At 33.9% G+C, this 22,416-nt stretch overlaps 1 protein-coding gene across 2 annotated transcripts in view; it reads right to left on the bottom strand.

The window, feature by feature from the left end:
- The window catches only part of RFX3 (regulatory factor X3), a 284,384-nt gene that overhangs the window by 209,495 nt on the left and 52,473 nt on the right, over positions 1-22,416 (bottom strand). The window contains exon 3 of one of the 2 annotated variants that reach the window (XM_069474176.1): positions 5,967-5,968. The exons of the other annotated variant lie outside the window; for it this stretch is intronic. The gene's annotated coding sequence lies outside the window, so the exon portion shown is untranslated. The remainder of the gene's footprint in view (positions 1-5,966; positions 5,969-22,416) is intronic. 2 annotated transcript variants of the gene reach the window in all.

Below are 22,416 nucleotides of genomic sequence, written 5' to 3' on the forward strand. Positions count from 1 at the left end.
TGAACATGAGCTGTACTTGGTGACTTGCTCCCAAAGAACAGAACATAGAAAAGGTAAAAAAAAAAAATTAACTTTACAGTAGAGAAAACTGGTTAATATTACCTTGGTCAGGTAATCAAGGTTAAGCAACACCAATGATAAGGTATATTGATATCATGTGTGCTCTGCCCACCCCCATTATGGTATGATGAGAAGGGCACTGCTCCCCCAAAAAATTAGAACCCCTGTCTAATGAACAGAAAAACATCAGATAAAGTCAAATTGAGGGACACTCTATAAAATATCTGACCATTACTGCTCAAAACCATCAAGGTCACGAAAACAAGGAAAGAGGGAAAAACTGTCAAGGGTCAGAGCAGACTAAGAAGACATGAGAACTAAAAACAATGTGAAATCCCAGAATGAATTCTGGAACAGAAAAAACAGATATTAATGAGAAAACGATGAAATCCATATAAAGTCTGAAGTATAGTTAAGAGCAATGTCCCAATTCTGGTTGGTTGCTTAGTTCTGGCAAATATATCATGGTTATGTAAGACGTTAATAACTTGAGAAAATGGATGGGGTATACTGGAACTGTCTGTACTACCTCTGCAACTTTTATGCAAATCTAAAATTATTCCAAAGTAAAAAGTTCATTATAAAAATGGACTTACCCTTAAAGGTAAAAAGTGAAAACATAAAGCTTCCAGAAGAAAGGATAAAAAAATTTTGACCTTGAGTTAGGCAAGATTTATTAGATCTGATGCCAACAGCATAATCTATAAAAGATAAAATTGATAAACTGGACTTCACCAAAATTAGAAACTTCTGCTCTTTAAAGACACTGTATGGGAATAAAAAAATAAGTAGACTAGGATCTTCAAAGCATATATCCAATAAAGGACTTATATTAATATGATAAAGAATTCTCAAAACCCATTCATAATATAAACAACCTAATTAAAAGTGGGCAAAAGATTTGAACAGACACCAGAGAAGATACAAAGTTAGCAAATAAGCACATAAAAAGATGTTCAACATCATTAACCATTAAGAAGGTGTAAATACCACAAAGAGAAACTACCACCCATCCATTAGAATGGCTATAACTTAAAATAAAAGACTGACCATATCAAGTGTTGGTAAGGATGTAGAGGAACTGGAACTCTCATATAATGCTAGTGGGAATATAAAATGGTACACTCAGCTTGAATAACAGTTTGAGAGTTTCTTAAAAATTAAACATATACCTACCATATTACCCAACCATTCTACTCCTTGGTATTTACCCGAAAGAAAGCACTTGTCCAAAGTCATGTATATCAATGGTTCATAAATGCTTTAATCATAATAATCAATAACTTGACATAACCCACTTGTCCATCAATAGGTGAGAATATGAATTAATTTTGGTATATCAGTATGAAAGAATACTACTCATAAATAAAAAGGAATGAACTATTATAGGCAACAATATGAATGAATCTCAAAATAATTATGTCAAGTGAAAGAAATCAGACAAAAAGAATATATACTGTATGATTTCATTTATATAAAGTTTTAAGAAATGTAAAGTAATCTATAGCTGACAGAAAACAGAAGAGTAATTCCAGGGGTAGAGATAGGATCGAGCTTGATGGGGCAGGGAGAGGCAGAAGAAAGAGAATATAAAGGGACACAGGAAAACTTTGGGGGCAATAGTATGTTCACTATACTGACTGTGGCGATAGTTTCATGGATATATACTATATTGAAACTTATCAAATTGTATACTTTAAATATGTGAAGTTTATTTTATATCCAATATACTTTAACCAAGCTGTTTTTTAAAAAAATAAAAAATCACAAAACCTGGAAAACCTGGGAATACACTAAACCTGGAAATGAGAAGCCTCAAGAAAGGAATGGGCTTTTGCAGACAGCTGATGGCACAGCTAATAAAATATTGATTAGATTTGGTCTATGTGGCTTCAGAAAGAACTAGTACTCACAGCGTAGAAATTAAAAGGAAGCTGCATCAGCTAGAATAACAGAATATACTGACAACTGGAGCTGTCTAAACATGGAATGGACTGCTTTGTAAAATAAAGTTCTCCCTCAGTCACCAAAAAGAGCTTAAGCACAAACTCAACCAATCCCTGTTTTAAGTGATGTACTAGGAAAAATTCCCATTTGGGATAGAAGACAGTACCTCTTGATCTTTAATTGTACTAGTTAGAAAAGCAGAACAAATGCTTTTTACTTTGAAAGTATTTAATCATATTCATCAAACTTTAAAGCCATCAATGCCAAACATTTCAAATGGTTTAAAGTATTCAGGAGCATATGAGCAAGGTTAAATGAACATACTTATAGATCTTCAACTGGGTTCTCTTTCAAATAGAGAAAGCAATAAAGCAAGCTTTATAAATAAACATAGTTTTCTAATGAGTACATCTTTTTGCTTCTGTTTATATAGTAAATTATAAAAAAAAAATTTGAGAGCAGGAAGCATTTATAATAGTTTACTATGCAATTCCAAAGCACTTAGAGTTTAATACCTAAAAATAATGGCTACCATTTATTGACTATTTATTATGGGCCTAGAAATTTAAGCAAGATATCTTGAACACATAAACTTAATAATCCTTCAAGGTAGCTGTTATCCCCATTGTACAGGTAAAAAGTCTTAGGCTGAGGGAAGTTAAGGGGATCTTCAGATAGAAGACCTGAAGTCAAGTCTGTCTGACTCCATAACCCCATCATATAAGATAGCCTACTATTTCAATGAAGAAAAAGGGCCATCTGATGATTGTTATATATAGTCTCTTTCTTCTCTCTACAAATATTTCCCATATTCCCATTCAATTTATGTTTTAAAAATACAAATTTTCTCATGTTATGCATCCAGCTTCAATGCCTTCAGTGCCTTGTAACACTTTACAGGTAAAGTATAAACTTGTCAACATGATGGATAAGAGACCTCCCCACCTACTTCTCCAGCATCATTTCCAATTACTTCTCCTATATTACAAACTAAAATATTTCAAAGTCCTTTAAAAATATAATGCATTTGTAATTGTTGTTCTCACTTTTCTGCATGCCCTTCTTATTTTGGGCCTGGTGAATGAATGAACTCTTATCCTTTCAGAATCAGTTTAAATATCGTTTCCTCAGTTTAAGTCTGCTCTGAAATTCCAGCCACAATTAGATGTACTTTCTTTTACAAGTACACCACTCCATTCACACTGATAATTATTTATTTGTGGGGTTGTTTTCCACAAAAACATCTCTTCAAAGGCAGTTATTCATCCCTGTATCGCCAGTGCCCAAGCCCAGTACTTGATGTGTAGGACAGGTTCACTCATGTCTATTGACTGAATGGATGGATGATGGACATGTGAATGAACAAATGGATATACTAACCAATGTCTGAAAATTAAAGGTTTGGGGGATATATAAAAGAAACAGTACTGTGCATGACAGAGGTATACTAGCTGCCACAATTATATACTATACCTTATTAATTCTATATGATTTCATCCTAAATTATGTCTTAATAGAAGGTATTATTATTATCTACTCCACTTGATTGTGTGGTTCTATTAAAACAGTTTATTTAATCAAAAGTAAAGGTAATATGCAAAAATTAATTCTCAAGACTATAAAATTGTTGGAAACCAGGAGATCTGTGAACTACTCTGATTACTTGTCAAGAAGAAGAAAGCCAGAGGAATAACCTTTTTGTGACCTCCTCCCACAAACAAAACTATTCACAGACTTTACCATTTCAAGATGTGACCTTGTTTAGTGCTCTCCTCCTGCAGATAATGAGACATAAAAAAAAAAAAAAAAAAATCCCACAACTTAAAATTTCAAGCTCCTTTCCTCCTCAATGCCTTATGATTTCAAATTAGAATATTTTTATGTCTGGAAAACATATATTTGATTAGTTTCCTAAAATCAGTCTTAATGTAACTTGAGTAATTTATGGTACATTTTGGTTTGAGGGGGTTATTTTATCATCTTATTCTCTTGCTGAGACCTGATACGGAAATAATTTGGGTTCTCATTGGACACTGCAGTTTTGTGTTAAAATCGAGTTGGAACTTATTCTTTTTTAAAAATGCAAAATAAGATGGAACTAAAAAAAAAACAGTCAAGAAGCGCTGAGAACCATTCTCAGCTAATGGAAAAATTATTTTAATTACATGAGAAATGTTCTAAAGCAATCTTCTGGGTGAAAACAAAGCATTACTTATTCGTTGAAAAAAATGCCTTCCCTAAAGAAGTATTCACATGTCAGAAGCCCTTAGTCTATGAAATTAATGCCTTATAAATGTAGGTAAAAAAAGTTCACACCTTGATAATTTTTCTCTAAAATGCTGCCTCATTATAGCAATAACATTTTGATTTATGCCAGAAAGGGTTCCTTTCTGAAGAACCAAAATGTCTTAAAAACACACACATAGGAAAAAGCTTGAAGTGCTCTATAAAGTACTTGAACAGTCTATAGCAGTGGACTTTGCTTCAAAAGAACAAAAGAAGAAGCAATTTTAAACCACATTAAGTGTAATCATTTTTTTCCCTGAAACATGATAGTAAAATGGGAATAATAACTGAATGATTTCAGAGCCCAGCAATGCAAAGTTTGAGAACTGCAAAACGAAAAGATAAAAAATAAAAACTTTGGGCTAACACATCCATAAAACAAAAGGAGACTATTTCTCAAAAGCTGGTATAATTTTCTCAGATTAGCCTGAGAACATGTTTCGATTTTTCCTATTACTATCTTCAACTTAGTTCCTGCATTTCCTTTTATAAATATACAGGTTAACAAAAAGAGGTAACTGATTTTTTAACTTATCACATTGTGATCTTTCAAGTGAAACATTTCGGTTTATTCAAGTTTTGGCTCCTCTAAGCATTTCTTGTGTCTCCTGCAAGTGCAGAAAATAATCCATAAAATGAAAGGACACCAGGCATGAATTAAGTAAAAAGGGTTCATGAGAGAACCAGAATCTAATTACATAAACACACTTCCCTACAGGTGGATATAAACTCAAAAATCTCTGAAATCTCATCTTTGAATGCTAGCAGTGCTTTTTTAATTATGCTAAAAGTCCCTTGTCTGCTTGATCGCTCGTGAACAATTTTAATCAGGCAAGCCTAATATACTCCGTCTCACAGACAACTTAACAGAGCTCTCAACTATGAGCTAATGGGAAGACAAGGAACCACAAGGATTTTTATTAAAAGGAAAAAATGGCCAGCCTAGAGATTTGGCCAGCAATAAAGCAAGATTAAATCATGCTTTTCCCCTACTTAACCTACTTAACTTCAAGAACTACAGACATATAATTAATTTTCTCTTGAGATTTACCCCGTAAACATAAGCAGACCATTTTTAAAATATTACATTCTTAAAATTCAGAGTGATTTTATTCTCTTTCCCATTCACAAATAGACTAATATACTATTAAGAACAACCATTATGCCTGAGTATAAGAATAGCCCCTAAAAATTATCCTTCCCCAAAAAAGGAGAGTTAAAAATCAATTTTCTGCAGTTTGTGGGGATCCTGACAAAGGATCCTGGTTCAGAGTGAGTATTAAATGGTAATTAAAAGGGCCAAATAACCTAATCTCCACCTTTGCAGCCCATTCCCAAGCCTATTTGCTACATCACCTGTCACCATGAGTGCTCTGTCCATTCTGAGGCCCCCCAAGATACAGAAGCCCATCATAATCCACATTTTTCAACTGCAATAAACTACCTAAACTTAACTGCCACCATTTTAAACTCCTTTTTCTTAACCAATTCAAAAGAGAAACTGGAAAACCGTATTGATAGCTGCCCCAGGCCTTAAGAGTTTGAACCTATTGCCATCCTAGCTCATTTTGTCTATTTAACTTTATCCCCCAACTACTTTGAAATTAAAAATGATGTCCTGGTCTAAGTTTACCTCTGATTAGTTGTTACATGGTTTGCAGCATGTTTTCAACGCCTTCTGTGCCTCATTTTCTTCATCTGTCAAACTATAACTAATCATACCCTCCCTCAAAGAACTGATGTAAGAATTAAATGACATAATACATGGGAGAGCAGCATCTAGCACACTGTGGATACATAACAAATGTAAGTTTCTTTCTGTTGTATCTAGATCATTGTTTCCAGGTTCTTCAAGCACAGGCTTCAACATTTCAAATGAACCCCAAATGAGATGCTCAGTTTCTCACCTTCTCACTGGCAACCTTGGCCAGCCTCAAGACTTATAAGCAATCTTTTATTATTTCCCCCATCTCTACACTCAGCTCCATCCCTCTTGAGGCTTTCCAGCTATTTTCACTCTACAGCTCCCTGGGCATCTCTGCCTCACCACAGTTTTTCTATGCACTGAGTCACATTTGCTTATTCATTAGAGATGGCTTCATTTACCTTTGCTTCAGTTTTTACCTGCCTGGTTCTTTTCCTTAGTCGAGCTGGGCTTCTTACTAATTGCAATTGTACACTATCAATTTATTCAACACTTTATTGTTTTAAAAGACTATTCTTTACAGTTAAACTAAGACATAGAAAATTAAAACATAGATTAGGACAAATAGTGATAAATATAGCCCAGGAAAAAATATTTAGTTAATTCTTTGAAAATAATTTTGATTTTTATATTTTATATATTCACTTATCAGCTCCTGTGATTCTACTGACCTGGTTGCTTGATGAGCTGTAAAAATTCAACTGGCTTATTGAAATGGTAGACACTAAAGAAAATACTGGCCTGGCAAGGCAGTATAAAAAATAAAATTAAAAAATAAGCTTTCAAAAATGTTCATCAATATAACTAAGATTGCAAACACACATACAGAAATTCCTTTAACGTTTCTAAAAAAGAGTTGTCTGATCTATCTGCAAATAGCCCAGACAAAGAAAATTTCAATTCTGGAGTCAGAAAGGCAAGATCTGTAATAGGAAATGTTCCTCCTGGAACAAAATAAATCAGTGGTACTGGTAATTTGCTTGTCTTTTTCACTATTATTTTTGTTTTTCCCTTTCCTTAAGAAAATATTCTCCCCCAATCCTCTTTTGGATACACAAATTTAAAATGCTTAGTGATGCAATATAAAGTATTATTCTTTACATAAATATGAATTACATGTCTTTCATAGACTCCATACTTGTTAATTTTCCTAATGGAGTTTAAAGTCTTTCCAATATCCCAGGGTTAATCCCAAGTTGTTTCAAATTACCATGTTTTGAAGTTTTGCCTCAGTTTTCTGTTCAAGGACACCAGCAAAAAATATCAAACGGTCATCAAGGACAGGTAGTTTTCTTGCTTGTTCGGTTTTTGTTTTTTTTTAAGTAACAGAATAGAATAATAAAATTTCTTGATATTTTCCCTTAAAAATTCTTAAGATCATTCTATTCAATTCACGTAGGCAAATTTTACAATCCAGCAAAAATTAAATAAATTACTGCATGACCTAATTTAGTACTACCTGGAAAAATGGCTAAAACTTTCTTTTCTACTAAATATTTGGTTTTAAAAGAGCTACAATTACATCTGGCACCCAGGTCTTGGTTTCTAATATTATTTTCCAGTGAAAGAAACCAGGGCTCCTTGAAGAAACAGCTGATTCTGGGAGTGAAGCAGGAAATACAAAAGGTAAATGTGAAGCATACTGTAGTGCAGGAAAATAAGGAAGTGCTCAAAAAGAAAAATAATAATAAAAACAAAACACAACGATAAGGTATGTCAGAGTCACAAGAGCCAAGTGAAAAAGCTCCCAACAGCCAAAGCTAGAACAATTTGAGCAATAAAATATAGCATTGGATTATAACCCAAAAACTATATAATCCATGAACCGCACTTATATATATAAATGATTTAATAAATAAATAAACAAGGAAGGAGAGACAAATCTCTTTTGCAGAACTATTCCAAATAATTTATGTAGATACTCCACCCTCAAGGAAGTAAATCATAATTCTCTACTCCTTAAGTGTGGGCTGTGCACACTGACTTTCTTCCAAAGAGTACAATATGGAAAGAGGGGATAAGGAACAACTTCATAGTTGAGAAACCTAATACAATAGGAGAAACTGGGTGTAGGGTATGTAAGAACTCTGTGTACTATTCTTAATAAGCTTTCTATAAATCTAAATTTATTCTAAAATTAGAAACGTATTTAAAAGTAAAAAAAAAAAAAAAGATCTGCTTTTGCCTTTGGTTTTCTGAAGTTTGCTACCTACCTTAACAGTAGAAACTCTTAGTCAATTTTGGACCACTTAAATTGTCCAGTTCTTCACAACACTCTCAAATTCAGAAGTAACTTGTTCTGTAGTAAAACTGGAAAGGTAAGATGCATTGTTCAGCATCTAAGTTCTGCTCTACCTATAGCTTTCCATGTGACCTATCTAAATAACCAGTTTTCTCATCCATAAAATGAGGCAAGCCTGCTGAGAGGGCTTTCTCTCACCCCTATAGGGAGGGGGATAATACCGATGGCCTATCTGCACTCTCATCGATGAGTGTTTCATCTGCATCCAGCTCCAGCCTTCCTTGGCTTGGCCCACTTGGGTGTCAACCTGGTGCCAGATCTGGCTGCTTCCAATATGTTTCTTTGGAACTGATGCTCAAATGTTATTTTTTTTTTAAAAATCAATTCATGTTAACACTATCTTTGGAAGAATAACCAGAAATTAGACACAGTGATTGCCTCTATGTAGAACAGGAGGCTACAGTGGGAAGGACAGATGCTTCGCATTCTACAGACTCTTGGGCTATCTGAATTATTTTTTACTATGTATATGTATTAGCTATTTAAAAGCTTATTATAAAAGCAACAACAAGAAATCCATTATTACTCCGGGATTACTGTAAGTTTCTGATTTCAGCCTTTGTATCTGCTATCAGTGTATTATCTCTTTTTAATATAGTACCATAGAAAGAAGCATGGCTCCAAAAGATTAGTCTAAAATGATTTCAATCAAGTTCTTTTGTACCAAATCAGCTGTTTCAAAATAGCACAGCAGTTGTGGAATCAAAAGTGACTTAGGATGGAACATGGGCCTCCATTTACTAGATATTTAACCTCCCTAAATCCCAGCTTCTTCTTCTGCAAAACTGGAATAATAGCAGTACCCACACCTCATAGGATTGTTGGAAAGATTAAAAAAAAAAATGCATGTAAAGTTCGTAGCCTAGTGGCTGGCCCATCTATTACTGTCATTATCAATATAAATGGAAATCTGTGTGAGAAGATCTTACATATCACTCAAGTCCTGTCTTCCAATCAGCTATGGATCCAGAAGCAACTTCCAAGTGTGAACACCCCTCAAGTGCAATTGGTTTTTAGCAGTTATTATCTCCGGTTTTTAAAGAACTAAATAACTAGAATGAACACTATTTCCTCCTCTGAACAGAAATGTCCCAAATCATAAGACACATACTAAAGTCACACATATTTAGAAATGAGTAATTATTATGGACCATATAGCAACAAATTATTCAAGAACAATAACACAAAACATGCTTACATGTACAGAGTGCTACAGTTGAAGCTGTCTTAGGGATTATTCTGGAAAACTACATAAATTTAAAATTTTAAATTATATATGCATCCCAGCCTTTTGCCTCAGTTCACTGTAAAAGGGCATGTCATGTTTTACTTGGGGACAGATTTTTGAGACTAGAGGCAATATATATAAACAACATTAATAAAAAATATAGGTTAGAGCAGTATGTATAGATATCTTAGGTATTCAATGAATATTTGAGTGGATTTTGTGTGTATAAAATTATGTGAATAAATAATGTTATCTCAAAAAAGCAGCTAAACAACATATTTTACCCTGCTTCCCATTTTGCCTTGGGTTGTAAAATAAAGCATTTCAAAAACTAAAGGTATATTTCCACTCACAGAATCTTTTCTGTATTTCATAGCTTTACACAAATACATAATATATATCAGCAACACTCTATAGAGAAGAAAGACACATGTATCTCTATGTACTTGAATATAAATTAAGATATGAAAATTCTACCTTACCAAAAGATATATGTGAGAATTTTTTATACTTTCTAATTCTTTGCAAAGGTTTTACTACAAGATTCCTTAAAATTGCTTCTTGCTTCTGAGATCACACATAAGGAAAAGAACTCAAGAGCTCATGTATAACTGATTTAAAACCACATCAAGCCACTTGATTACTACTAGAAAGCCAAAAAGCACGGACTCACTATAAATATTTAGACTGTCCCTGTTAGTGAATGCTCCAAAACAACTGGGAAGAGGCATAGAAGAACTCTGAAACTACAATGATAAAAATCTTTAAAAATTATCTATTTCAACTATTAATAGAGTAGAACCACTGAAAAAAATCCCATTCTATTACCATGCCACCCAGTCCAATAATGGCCATTATTGACTATTTTTTTCCTCAAACCTTCTATTTTATATAATGCTTCACAGTTTGTAAGTCATTCACATGTATATCAAGTCATCTAATCTAGACAAAACCTACGAGAAAAAAATGTTATGAAGTTAAATCGGGGATCGAGAAATAATGTAATTTGCACAAGGCCGAAGTGCAAAGGCTAGTAAGTTGAGAATCTGGGATTCATACTCCAGTATTCTGCCCCCAAATTTATCTTCATCCTCTCCTCCCACCTGATCTCCAGAAATGATTTCCACACTCACTGGCAGATCCCATTCCTTGCGGCACAATGCCCCCTGTCCACCCAACTGCAATCCTTCCTTAGGTGGTTTACTACATCCTCTCTGGCCTCAACTCCAGGCAATCCCCCACACTGAAGCCAGAGATATATTCCCAAATTTAAATCAGATAGTCTTCTATGTAAGATCAGCAAATGCTTTTCACTGTTTCTAGATAAGAAATAGACTTACTATGGTCTTCAAAGGCTGAGTGGCCTGACCCCCTTCCTACCTTTTCAGGTTTAGAAGGACTCTGCACTAGACAGGCTTTCTGAACCTCATAATCACCACACTACTCACCCTAGATCCCTCTCCACCCCTTTTTGCCTAGTTAACGCATACTCTTTCTCACCTCAGAGGAGCCTTCTCTTCCCTTCCCTTACCAACCAAATAAAATCTCCCTACTATATATCCTCTCTCATGGTACTATGCACCTCTACTTCACTGCAGTTATCACAGTTGCAGTTTACATTTGCTCATGCAATTGTTTGATTAATGTCTGCCTTTTCCCTCAGACTGTCAGTACCATAAAGGGTAGGGAGGAGGTCAGTTTTTTGGTTCTTAGTCACTATTACATCTCCAATGTTTGGAACAATTTTTACTTCATAGTAGGTACATGATACTTTTAAAAGCTGAGCAAATATAGAACTAGGTTAATTCCTCTTTCAACTTTGAAAATAGCTATTATTTTGATGATTCCTCTCTCTACACATACATACATAAAATTTTTCAATAACGAAACCACTCTGATTCTTTGAAATATTCCTTTTATGACAAAGTTCCCAGACACTTCTTAAAACTTGGAAACCATAAATGAACACAATGGTATCTTCTCATCAGTACAGAGAGACTGTACTTCCCTGTTACAAACACTGTAATGCTTTTAAAACATTCTACACCTGTGTTTTAGTCCATTTGTGCGGCTATAACAGAATATCTGAGACTGGGTAACTTATAAAAAACAGAAATTTATTTCTCATAGTTCTGGACGCTAGGAAGTCCAAGATCAAGGTGCTGGGAAGTCCAAGATCAAGGTACCAGCAGGTTTGATTGTCTGGTGAGGGCTGCATCCTCCAGAGTGGAAGAACTCTGTGTCCTCACATAGCAGAAGGCAGAGGGGCAAGCTACTGAACACTGAAGCCTCTTTTGTAAGGGCCTTAATTCCATTCACTGCTGGAAGGAGACTCCATGATCTTATCAGCTCATAAACATCCGACACTTTAGTACCATCACACTGGCCCTTCAGTTTCCACACTTGAATTCTGGGGGAAACACATTCAAACCATCGTACTGTGGGACATGGCAGTGACTGTTATACCACAAATTCCAAGGTCTCTTCGTATGAACTTCTCTTAAAACATGTCTGCTTGATTCTTGACTTGTGTAATAATTTGACAATAGCATATGCAGAATTTTCCATTAATCATTACAGACCATCTTAGTTTCAACCAATCATTTCAAATGGCTAAGCTTGTTTTCAATCTTGATTCCCTCATCCAGACTATTAGCTTTTGTTCCCAGTTTTATGTGGTATGCAAATGTGATGGGCCTGTTTCATCCTAGTCAGTGATAAAAATGATTAATAGGACAAGAGTAAAAGCAACAGCCATGTCATGTCATGAAAAATATCCCTCTCCAAGCTGATATCAATTCATTCATAAAATTCTTCCAGCCATCCACGAATCCACCTGGCCTAATAATCCAACCCCTAATTTGACCATGTATTTCATAAACATATCATGAGATACTTTGTCTGAAACTTTGCTAAAATAAACTTGCTCCACCTACACTGGAAAAAAAAAAAATCACACATTTGCATGACACATTTCTAGTGAGCCCATGTGGTCTCCAAAGGACCACTTCTTTTTTAGGTAAGTCCTCACAAACCATCTGTCTAATGATCAAATTGTCCCATGATAGATATTAATATAAAACCCACTAATCTTGTAATAGCAGTATTCTACTTTTTCCTCTCTTTTTTGAAAATAAAAACAGTACCTGCATGATCTTAGCCTTTGGAATCTCTGGTACTGCTCAAAGATCACCAAACCATTCATATCTGCAAGTCATTTACTCCTAGGACATTAACTATTAATAGTTGAGAGCATAGAATAGTGCTTTTTCATCATTGCCTCACCTTTCTTGACTTCAACTCCCTTGCCACCACTGTTAGTCTCCTTTACTGAATTTGAATATCATCTTCCTTTGATAGAGAAATTAAAACCAACCCAGAATACCATAGCTCTGCCTTCATTCCAACATTTAGTATTACAACATCTGTCCCAATCAGTTTATTTTTTCTTTTCTTTTTTTTCATGATCTGAACATAACATTTTGTGATACTTAGTATCTTTACAAGCTTCAATTCATTTTAAGATTCAGCCTCCTTTATGCTACTACTTTTGTATTTGTATCACAACCTTTTCTTTTGAGAATCATTTTTGCTTATATGGTCAGTATTTCACTTTAAAGAACCTCTACATATTTCATTCATTCAATAAATGTTTTATTGACTACCATCTGTATGCAATTCACCAAACTAGAGCAAAAGCTACAAAGATGCCTAAGTTCTGGTCGCTACCTTCAAGGAGTCCAGGGGGAAATACAGACTGCTAGGCAGAATTATAGGCTTCTATATTACTAAGATAAAAATAAGTGCTGTATAAGGAGAGCATAAAGCAACTAGCTCAAACATGAAATAGCTGCTTAAGTCTTTATCAAGGAAATGACATCTGAGTTGAGTCGTGACGAAGCAGTCATTAGAAAACTGAAAGTGCCCTAAGAAATAGCACGTGCAAAGGCATGGCAATATAAAAAAGTACATTGTTTTCATATGAGAGTGATGTGGCTGTCATTTACGGTGTACTGAGTGTAGCCTGAAAATATGAAGTCAGTTACAAAAAGGCCTTGTAATCTAGGTGTCTAACAGATAGGATAAATAAAACGAAGCAAATGCTCTCTACAGAATACTATGTAGCAATTAGGAGTAGCAATCCAGATGTATGCCTAATGACAGGGACAGATCTTTAGTGCTGAAGGCAAATTAAATAATGTCTAGAACATGATACCAGCAATGCAAATTTAAAAATGTATGCACATTCAGTATTTGTCCGCACACAAAATAAATATACATGTTTTGCAAGGACAAATACAAACAAAAGGATTCATATCAAAAACGTCAGAATAGTTACCTATGGGATAGGAAAGTATTAAGAGTGGAAAATAGAAATGAAGGGATTCTTTTAAAGCAGGTATGCACTTGCTTGATGTCTAAAGGAGTCTATCTTTTCCTATAGATGACAAAGGTTTTAAAATCTGGAAATGGTAAAATCTAATGTGGTTTTTAGGGGAAAAGTTTGGCACAGTGTGAAGGATACAGTCCTATAGCTATACTTTCTTCTAGAGTCTAAGAACATGGGTTCACTATTCTTTTTCTGCACATACTGGGTAGATCTTTATCATTCTGTAAGAAAAGGCTAGGTATGAGACTAAACTGCCAATGAGTAAAGACAGACATAGAAATTTTGGTAACAGAAGAAAGTGAAGACAAGGTCTGACAGGGAGTAAATAGTTGCAAATGAAAGCAGCATCTTAAAACTCAAATTTGATTTTCTGCCAAGAATAGTATTGAAAACATTCCTGCACTGCAATAGATGCTGAACTAAATAAATGCTAAGGGTTTCACCAAACTGAAGGTCTATTCCATTTTCTTATAAGTGTTGCCAAAGGGAAAGTAATGAGAAATTAAAACAAAGCCTCGCTTAGTATGTCTTGGGAGCTCAGAGTAAAAGATCTCTGGAATAAACTCATGCAAGCTGTATCACTTGAGAGATGAATCTTACATTACACCAAGAACTGCTTCATCTGTACAAACAGACTTTCTATAGAACTGTAACTGAACACTACAGGCTATGAGCCAACATTTTTAAATTTCATCAAACTCTAGTGCCAGGTGACAACTGTTTGCTGTGACATGATTTATGCAACACGTTTCATCTAGTTATCTTAGAATCAAAAGAATTTTACCAAAGGGTTCTCATTCAGATAAACAGGAATGATTTCTATCCCAATCACATCTGTGAAAAGTGGAAGACACACGTGGTAAGTTCCAGGACAAGATGCTACAGATTAAATTTTGAGAATAAATGACTGAAAAACATAAAATTGGCATACTTGCTGGGCACTCATCTTACTGTGAAGACACTGTTTTTCATTTGGATGCAGAGAGCTAACCAAAAAGCAACCAGAATAAAAATAAATTTTGTGAATAATAAATGGTAAGTGTAAATAATACATAACAATACTTACTTATATAACCTTGTATTTCCATAGACATACTCAGGAGGGACAGATATTTTGTTTTTTCCTTTTTGGTCTGTGCTTCAGTATTCATGGGAATTCTTTTCTCTCTTGATCTCCCCTTGAAGTATCACTTCAGCCCCTAGAGTTAATTATCCATCATCTCATCCTACTATATTCTTATCCATTGTACTCAGACTAATTATATTAATAGTTTGATAGAAGATAGAATTTAAAAGACAGCATCTTTCAATAATGACTCTAATACACTTTTATTTTTTCAGTATTATTGCCTAAAGAAGGTAATCTGTGTTATCCACAGATGGTGAGATTACAGGTAATAGTTCCTTTCTTCTTTATATGTGTTGCTTTTAAAATCAACAAAAAAAGATTTTAAATAATTATATGGGGTGATATGATGGAGGAAAAAAACTCTATTATAACAAATGCTCAATTTCAAAAGATGATTACATATCAAAGGACCCTGGTCTGGGATCTTCCTCTTCCCTACGACTATAATACTGGCTTACAACCCAGCTTAGATATGAATGCACAAACTCACCAGCTTTGTTATAGGGTCTGTGGCAAATTGGACACTGTAAGGCAGGGGCTGGAAAAACCTAAGTTACATATCAGCTACTTAGAAAAGACACTAAATCTATTTTGGGCTCTAAAAATTAAATTATATTTTATTAAAATGCCAAATTTTCTTAAGAGATGCAAATTAAATCAGCACCAATTTATGCTGAGGACTAAATGGCTTCAAATAAAACAAAGCACAAATACTCTTACACCTCCATATACACGTGGATGAAACTAAATATTAATATTAACAATGTTACATAAGATTTAATATTATCAGAAAAAAAACCATGTCCTATAAAACAATCATCACCCCGAGATTTGCCATTTTCCTCCACTTTAGACTCATCAAGTAAATAAGATAAAACAACATTTAAATATATATATATATATAAAACTTTCTATGTTCACTTTTATTTGTCTTAGCATTATACTGAAATTGAAAAACTTAAGTCATTGTAAAACCTCATTCATGTCCCTTAGTCACTTCATTTTTGTAGAGCTTAAATGAGGTAGGATTTCATAGAATCTCAGAACTAGTACCTTACGTCTCTCCCCTAGACTTAGTTATAGGCTACACATGCCCACTACGAAAAAAAGCTGCAAAATACTGGTCACTATTTTCATGCCATTTCCAAGTATACATACTTATATTTCTAGTGAGAAAAGACAATCTTTCCCTAGATGATTACTTAACCAATTTCCTAACAAACAGTATATTTTTACTGTATGTACAACAGAGAACTACAAATGCCTCTCACTTCCCATATTGTAGTCTTACTTTGATGCATTTAATGTTCTCACAGATGATTTTTCTTATAAGATGGCAAGTTATCATAATTTACAAAATCTGACATTTTCAGTGAGCTATAGCATCCATCTCTGAGATTTAATATTTCCTATTTCTTTCTCTTCATTAATATTCATTTAAAATATACATTGTAGTAGCAGTCCCACTGCTGCCTTTAACAGAGTACTTTGTAACTTGGCTTTTGTTTGTCAGTCCATATAGTAAATAAAGGCAAATGCAACTCACGGGGTGAGATACTTCATAAAATGTAATCATTCAGGGTAGCAACAATATACTTAATGATTTATTTATAGCTATTGATTCTTATATCATTATGTAGGTGGTATGAATATTTACTGCAGGGTAAGTATTTGGCAAACTTATACAGGAGAGAAATTTCAAAATCATGATTGTTACAAGAGGAAAAATGAAAAATGATCTATGTAAGTACCTTATGAAATCCTGTTTCATATAATTTAAACTTTTCAAGTAGTTTTGAAATTTCATTATTCTAACAAATGTATAATATTTATCAAAGCAAGAACATTCCAAAAGATTTATAGGGCATAGGGTTTCTCCTCAAGGGGTTTACAGCCTAAATTAGATAGACAAAATATACATAGCAAATGCTTATAAAGCTCTTCACAAAGTTAAAATTCTAATATTCCTGAAAGTACATAAGAGAGCAACAAAATACTTTCATCACATGAAAATATAGTTTCATGTTTATCACCCTATATAGTTCACCATTTTTATTCATTTAATCCAATTTCCCAGCCCTCCAAAGCAATTTTAATAGATACCATGTTAGACGGTAAAGAGTATTTGTCATCCTGATCCTAAAGGTCACAGAATGTGCTTGGGATGAAAATAGAACAGTTTTAACACCAACACATAAAAAATCATCCAATGAGGTCAAGTCAGATTGGTGACTAAGCAAGGGAAAAACATCTACCAGAATTTTCATCTAAAAAGGATACAATTTAAGAACTATTGCACTTTCCCTTGAATAGTTTCTTGCTAGGGAGAACGGTTAGTAGAACAAATAGTATGCTAGATCAAAGTGTTTTTAATTCACAGTGACATAACAATTACCATTAACAAGTCTGTTAAGAAGCTGTAATATAAACAAAGTGTGACAATGAGAATGTACAAGAAACTTCACAAAACATTTAAATAAACAAAAACAAAAGAAGGCAAGTATAACATCTCTATCAATATATTTTCATATACCATATTTTTATTTTGTTGATATTAACTTTACACCCAAAGTTATAAAACTTTTAATTTGCATATTAATTTTTACAAATACTTGCATAAGCATACCTGCATAAGCTCTTTTGTTTTGTTTTATTTTGTTTTGTTTTTTAGATATAAATTACCACTTGGAGAATGTCTGAAAGGAAGAACATGCTCTTTATTACATATTAAAATATTTCTTGGCCAAGGTAGAAGAGTTGCTTGAGGCCAGGAGTTAGAGACCAGCCTGGGTAACACAGTGAGCCCCCATTTCTACAAAAAGTAAAAAAGTTAGCCAGCCATGGTGGCTTGCACCTGTAGTCCTAGCTAACCAGGAGGCTGAGGTGAGACGATGGCTTGCCTGAGCTTAGGATTTTGAGGCTGCAGTGAGCTATGATCATGCCACTGCCACTCCAGCCTGGGTAGCAGAGTGGGAACCTGGCTCTTACAAATAAATAAATAAATAAAACATAAACTGAACTATTTCTTGTTTCAGTCACAAGAAGTAAATTGCTAGAGTGGCACACATGAACTTTTGTATTTCCCAATTCATAAACAGGTTGGTGTTTATTCTTCCTGAAAATAAAAGAAGAGGGACATTCCCCAACTCATTTTATTAATATATGTCCAGCATTACCCTGATTTAAAAAAGAAAAAATGACATGTCACAAAATAATATAACTAACAACCTGCAAATCCCATTCTAAACTTTATCTTGTCATGGGTAACATATGTAACCTGAACTTCTGTATCCCCCATAATAAGCTGAAATAAAGAAAAAAAAAAAAAAAAGAATAAAAAAAAAAATAAAATAAACTTTATCTTGTGACAAACATAAACCATTTCTTTTCAATATGTTAATTTGGATATATTACAAATTCAATGAAAATATCCATAGAGAAGTAATTATAAAATCAAAGCTATTATTCCTGTTCTGCAGGAGCTTATAGCACACAGAAAAGGTATACAAATAGGAAAGTTTATTATTAATAATAATATAAGATACTATACATGCCAAAATAGAGTGACAAAATGGTGAGTGGTAAAGACAGTAACTATTGCTATGGGGAAAAAAAGCAAAAGCGGACTAGGAAGAGATATGAGGGACTTGACTATTCCTGAATAGCCAGGATTTGAACAAAAATGAATGACAGCATTCTTACCAGGGCAAAGAGCAAAAGAATGGCACGGATGAGACAATGTGAACAACATTTTCAGTGGAAAGAATAAAGACTACTTACTTGAATTGGAACATTAGAGAGAAGTAGAAGGTTGGAAATACAGGATTTATTTATGTAAGTGGTATTTAATGAGTACCTATTATATGTCAGGCATAGTGTAGAAGAGCTGTTTGAAAAAATTCTAGACTTAGGAATTTATCTTTTTACTCCATAGCAGAAAAAGTAAGAGTTCTACAAAGCTCATGGCAATTTCACATAACATTATTTCAACTAATTTTAACAACAAACAATTATACAGAATGGGGAAACAGAGGCTCAGTGTGGTATACTCATATGCTTAAGGTCATATAGCCAGAACCAAGGCTAAAACTCCGCACCTTCCTACTGCTTGCTCCATGCTCCTTTTTTTATTCTACTGGCTATACCATTCAGCCCTTTTCATTTTTAAGCAAACAATAAATCATTAAAAGAAAAAATATAATGTGATAAAATCAATGTTTTAGTCAAATCCATATGGTCAGGTTGTATGGGTTGAACTTCAAGGCAAAGAACATGAAAGGAAGAAGATTTATTAGGACTCAACAGTAATAATCTAGGAATACGTGGCAGCAGTAGGAATGGAAGCCACTGGATATGAGACTTTGTATAAAAACATTCAACTAGATTCCTTACTTGAAAGTGCCAAGAGACTCAGAGATAACTAGATTAGTAGAGCCACTCATAAAATTGAAATGTGAAGAAACGGATCTATTTTATTGAGGAAATCATCGACTGTGGTCAAATTATTCCACAAACTCAAAGATATTAGATAAAACATTATACAAGTCTCTATCTTGAAACCAGAATAACCCAAGTTTACTACCATCCTTAAATATTTTATTTACAAACACTTATAACTGTCTAGACTTAAGAGTCTAAATAACACCACTCCCCTCACCTCGTATCCCAAGAGGTATCCATATCCATGAAGTCCAGAAAGAGTGTATCCCCTTTTTGGAAACCTCTAAGATAGGTGATATACCTAAACCTAAAGAATTAATAAATATATGTTCAATTAAATCTATCATTGAACCAAGGCTTGCTTTCAGGGGATCAAGATTATTTGTCAATCACAAGTAAATGCCTAATCCCTGGATCACACAGAAAAGACTTGAAACTGAAAAAATATTTTAAAATCTATACAAAGATGAACCTATCGTCATCTCAGATGAAAATTATTTCTCAAGGAAGGGTTATATTCATAACTTCTTCTAAGGTTCTAAACAATTCCATTTATTTATGGTATTAGTTTATTGGACAAATAGCGCTTTAATAACTATAAACTGAGACATCCAATAGACAAACTATACTTGAAAAGGGGATAACAAAAAAGGTGAAGATCAAAGAAGTGAGAGCTGAACCCAAGTAAAACCAGATGCAACCTGGAATGGAAAGAACAGTAGTCAATGCTGCTCTTTTCAATGGCCAGTAGAGGCTGCCAGTGTACAAGGACACATAGGGCTTCCCCTCCCCACCCCCACAGACACAGAGTTGCCACCAAAATAAGAACCATTTCCATGGTACAACATGAACTCCAGCATTCTGAGCTCATCATAGAGCATTATGCAACAGCAATCACCAAGTGTCTCTTCAACCATAGCTTCTGGGCATGTGTCACAGGAACAAAGGAAGGCAAGAATATTTTGAGTACTCTTGAAAGATGATCATATTTAGCCACTCTCTGACCAAAAGAAACCACAAATCTTATGAGATCACCTTTCCAGAAATGACACCTCAAGTTTTACACACATGTGAAAATGGGTATTTTCACTAAACATTACCTCAATTTATGGTCTTAAAAATCCATGTTTGAACAGATGTACTATTTGGCCTCTTTAAATAAGGTGAATCAGTTATAGCTGAAGAAAATTTTCAGTTACCAAGTACAAAGTCATAATTTGATTTGTAATTTGGAAGTATCAATCTTAAATTACAAATACTAATATGATTGAAAGGAATTTCCTCATATTCAGCAGTCAGGTGAGATTCAGTCCATCTGGGCCCCTCACCCAGAGCCAAGAACACAAAGACACTCAAATACACCAAGTGGCAATCACTTTTTAAAATTCATTTCATGAATCTGCTCTACAATTTTAAGAATTATGTATCTGGCCCTTTTTGAGCTCCACAACAGTGCTATTTCTTGTAGAGAGAAACTTTGCTGTCAATCACTGCTCCCTTTTGCCACGCAAATATGTGCTGCAGCTTTCACTTGTCACTCCTATTATATGTAATGTAGGCAGCTTAGCACTAAATCAATTTAAGGAACTGCAGAAGTTAAATACATACATTATTATTATGATGACAGAAAAGGCAATGAATGTCTTGCGGCTCCATTTGCTTTCTTTGTTAAGGAAGAAAAAGCTAATTATCTGCAGCTGTCAACCATGAAGACCTAGACCTATTTAAGTCAACATTAACGTTGGACAACTGAAAACATTTCTCAGATTTTTGCCCAATTGTTTCCTTTTTGCAAAAAACCATAATTTCATTACAAAATATTAAACATTCTAAAGGACAATGTAAAAGCAAGTTGAAAATGTAAAACCACACACTTGTATCCCTTTTCATAACTGTGTTTTAAAAAACTGCCAGCCAATTTGTAATATTTATTCTCCAATTAATGTAGACAAAATTTAGAAAGATGCAAAGCTTCTCCATATAAATTCACATAAAAAACATATAAATGAAAGCCCAGGCTACTGATTACAATGAAAATGTGTTATAGATGATCAACGGATAAATTTTGTTCATTTATTTAACAAAGAGAAAGGAAAACATATTCCAAAGTTGAACCACTGCAAAATGACAGAAAATTCACACTGAATCATGGGCTTTTATGTTCGCATTATTCTCTTTATCTACCAATCTTCCAGTTTCCAGTCTAGTTCCATTAGAATCCAGAAATGAATAACTAATTGGTTTTGAATTTTCTTTTTTCAAATTTAAGGATCAACTTCTACATATTCCCAGATAAGGATGAAAAGAATATTGTGTACACAAAGGTGATTATTCTTGATTATGAACATAAATATTCTTTGTGTTTGCTCTTAAATTGTTTTCAGTGATAAAACATTATTTTCCTGTTTTCTTTAGAGCTCTTCTCATGAGAATATACTTAATATTATTTTACAAGTTCTATTAAAATACTGTCCATTTAGCTTTCAATAAGTTTTTTAAACACCAACATAAATTCAAACTTACAAAATCAATAATAATAAGAAAAATATTTGACATGTGACCTAACAATTAATTTTAAAAATTATAGTTCATGTTTATATTCCTAAACCAGCCTTTAAGGGAAGACTTTTCAAAATATACCTATCCCACAACCCCAAGATTCTGATTTGCCACAGCCCTCCCTGCAATTTTAAGGAATCACTATTGTATTCCCAGGCTCAAATTTATTAGCAACAAGAGAGAAAAGTTCAAGAACCATTAGTATAAATACTGTAAAAGCCAAATACATCTCAGATCCAAAAAATCATGAGAGCCAGTCATGCAGCAGTATAGACATGGCCTATGTGGTAGGTAAGGAAATAGTAAAGTGGCCCCAAGGCACCAAATACTAAGTAAATTTCCCACTGTCACAAAATAGCAATTGACAGAA

The sequence above is a fragment of the Eulemur rufifrons genome, chromosome 7, assembly GCF_041146395.1.
Source record: "Eulemur rufifrons isolate Redbay chromosome 7, OSU_ERuf_1, whole genome shotgun sequence".
Taxonomy (NCBI): Eukaryota; Metazoa; Chordata; class Mammalia; order Primates; family Lemuridae; genus Eulemur; species Eulemur rufifrons.